Source organism: Balaenoptera acutorostrata, chromosome 11, assembly GCF_949987535.1.
Source record: "Balaenoptera acutorostrata chromosome 11, mBalAcu1.1, whole genome shotgun sequence".
Lineage (NCBI taxonomy): Eukaryota > Metazoa > Chordata > Mammalia > Artiodactyla > Balaenopteridae > Balaenoptera > Balaenoptera acutorostrata.
In genome coordinates this window covers 63,839,933-63,842,567 of record NC_080074.1, presented here as the reverse complement: position 1 = coordinate 63,842,567, position 2,635 = coordinate 63,839,933, and the positions used below count along the sequence as shown (strand labels likewise).

General features: G+C 41.7%; 1 pseudogene; it reads left to right on the top strand.

The window, feature by feature from the left end:
* The first annotated feature begins 375 nt into the window (after window positions 1-375).
* On the top strand, window positions 376-986 carry LOC103018017 (high mobility group protein B1-like; annotated as a pseudogene).
* The last annotated feature ends 1,649 nt before the right edge of the window (window positions 987-2,635 follow it).

Sequence of the window (2,635 nt, the reverse complement as noted above, 5' to 3'; positions counted from 1 at the left end):
GCATGTGGGCTCAGTAGTTGTGGCACAGGGGCTCTAGAATGCAGGCTCAGTAGTTGTGGCACACGGGCTTAGTTGCTCCGCGGCACATGGGATCATCCCGGACCAGGGCTCAAACCTGTGTCCCCTGCTTTGGCAGGCGGATTCTTAACCACTGCGCCACCAGGAAGTCCCTATACATTTACTTTTGCAAGACTCTTTCAGACAGACACAAAATATATGGTTGTCGACAGAGTGGAGAGAGTCAGGAGGCTGCGTCTGGCTCCAGCTTTCACAGCCACTGCAGTACGTTGAGCTCCATAGAGACAGTGCCCGGGCAAGTGAGAGCCGGATGGGCACTGGGCCCCCCTGTGCCTCACTGAGGAAAAATAATTAAACATGGGCAAAGGAGATCCTAAGAAGCGGAGAAGCAAAACGTCATCCTATGCATTGTTTGTGCAAACTTGCCGGGAGGAGCACGAGAAGAAGCATCCAGATGCTTCAGTGAGCTTCTCAGTGTTTTCTAAGAAGTGCTCAGAGAGGTGGAAGACCATGTCCGCTAAAGAGAAAGGAAAATTCAAAGACATGTCAAAGGCAGACAAGGCCCGTTATGAAAGAGAAATGAAAACGTATATCCCTCCTAAAGGGGAAACAAAAAAGGTCAAGGATCCCAATGCACCCAAGAGGCCTCCTTCGGCCTTTGTCTTGTTTTGTTCTGAGTATCATCCAAAAATCAAAGGAGAACATCCTGGCCTATCCACTGGTGATACTGCAAAGAAACTGGGAGAGATGTGGAGTAACACTGCTGCAGAGGACAAGCAGCCTTACGAGGAGAAGGCTGCTAAGCTGAAGGGAAAGTAGAAAAAGGATATTGCTGCATACCGAGTGAAAGGGAAGCCTGATGCAGCAGAAAACGGAGGCGTCAAGGCTGAAAAAAGCAAGAGAAGAAGGAAGAGGAGGAAGATGAGGAAGATGAAGAGGATGAAGAAGACGATGATGTTGATGAATAAGTCGGTTCTAGCGCAGTTTTTTTTTTCTTGTCTATAAAGCATTTAACCCCCCTGTACACAACTCACTCCTTTTAAAGAAAAAAAATTGAAATGTAAGGCTGTGTAAGATTAGTTTTTAAACTGTACAGTGTCTTTTTTTTGTATAGTTAACACATTATCGAATGTGTCTTTAGATAACCCTGTCCTGGTGGTATTTTCAATAGCCACTAACCTTGCCTGGTACAGTATGGGGATTGTAAATTGGCATGGAAATTTAAAGCAGGTTCTTGTTGGTGCACAGCACAAATTAGTTATATACGGGGATGGTAGTTTTTTCATCTTCAGTTGTCTCTGATGCAGCTTATACGAAATAATTATTGTTCTGTTAACTGAATACCATTCCATAATTGCAAAAAAAAAAAAGAAAAAGAAAAGAAGTTGCAGCTGTTTTGTTGACATTCTGAATGCTTCTAAGCAAATACAATTTTTTTTTCTATTAGTATTGTTGTCCTTTTCATAGGTCTGAAAATTTTCTTCTGAAGGGGAAGCTAGTCTTTCGCTTTTGCCATTTTGGATCAGACTAATCATTACAGTGTTTATCTTTCATACAGTTAGCTGATAAAAAGCTTTTGTCTACACACCCTGCATACTCATGATGAGGGTAATAAAAGTTGAACTGAGACAGTTTTCATCCATAACTGAAACTCAAATCTTGATCAGTTGATATCAGATTTCACATAGCCCAGTTACATTTACAAAGTGAAGAGTAACCAATCTACTCACAGGACTGGATTATTAGAATCAAACATTTTGAAAGTCTGTCCTTGAAGGACTAATAGAAAAGTATGTTCTAATCTTTACATGAGGACTCTACATTCTTTAACTCCCATTACTATGGAATGGCAGCTATATTTGCAGTTCCCACGTTAAAGACCTGAGAATGTATCGCCAAAAGCATGAGCTTAAAATACAAGACTAACATATTAAATTTTTTTGTTGACATTAGTCCCAGCAAAGGCTCTGGAAAAAAAGTGCTGGCTATAAATGTCTTCTCCTATTTATCTAAATATGGATTGTTTAGGAAACTTGAGACCCTCCATTAAAGGTACTTTTAATTAATTGGGCCAACTTTTAAAATTGTATACCACATTTTAAATCAGGTATATTTTCCTATATTGGGCTTCCCTGGTGGCGCAGTGGTTGAGAATCTGCCTGCTAATGCAGGGGACACGGGTTCGAGCCCTGGTCTGGGAGGATCCCACGTGCCGCGGAGCGGCTGGGCCCGTGAGCCACAATTGCTGAGCCTGCGCGTCTGGAGCCTGTGCCCCGCGACGGGAGGGGCCGCGATAGAGAAAGGCCCGCGCACCGCGATGAAGAGCGGTCCCCGCACCGCGATGAAGAGTGGCCCCCGCTTGCCGCAACTGGAGAAAGCCCTCGCACGAACCGAAGACCCAACACAGCCAAAAATAATTAATAAATAAATAAATAAATAAATTAATTAATTTAAAAAAAAAAATTTAAAAAAAAAAAAAAAAAAAAACTTAAAAAAAAAAAAAATTGTATTTTCCTATATTATGGTCTGCCCCTTTATAAATCAAATAGACATGAGGGAAGAAGACACTTAAGCTTTGTTATCTCAGTTTGAATTACCTGATTTATTTGAATTTGAA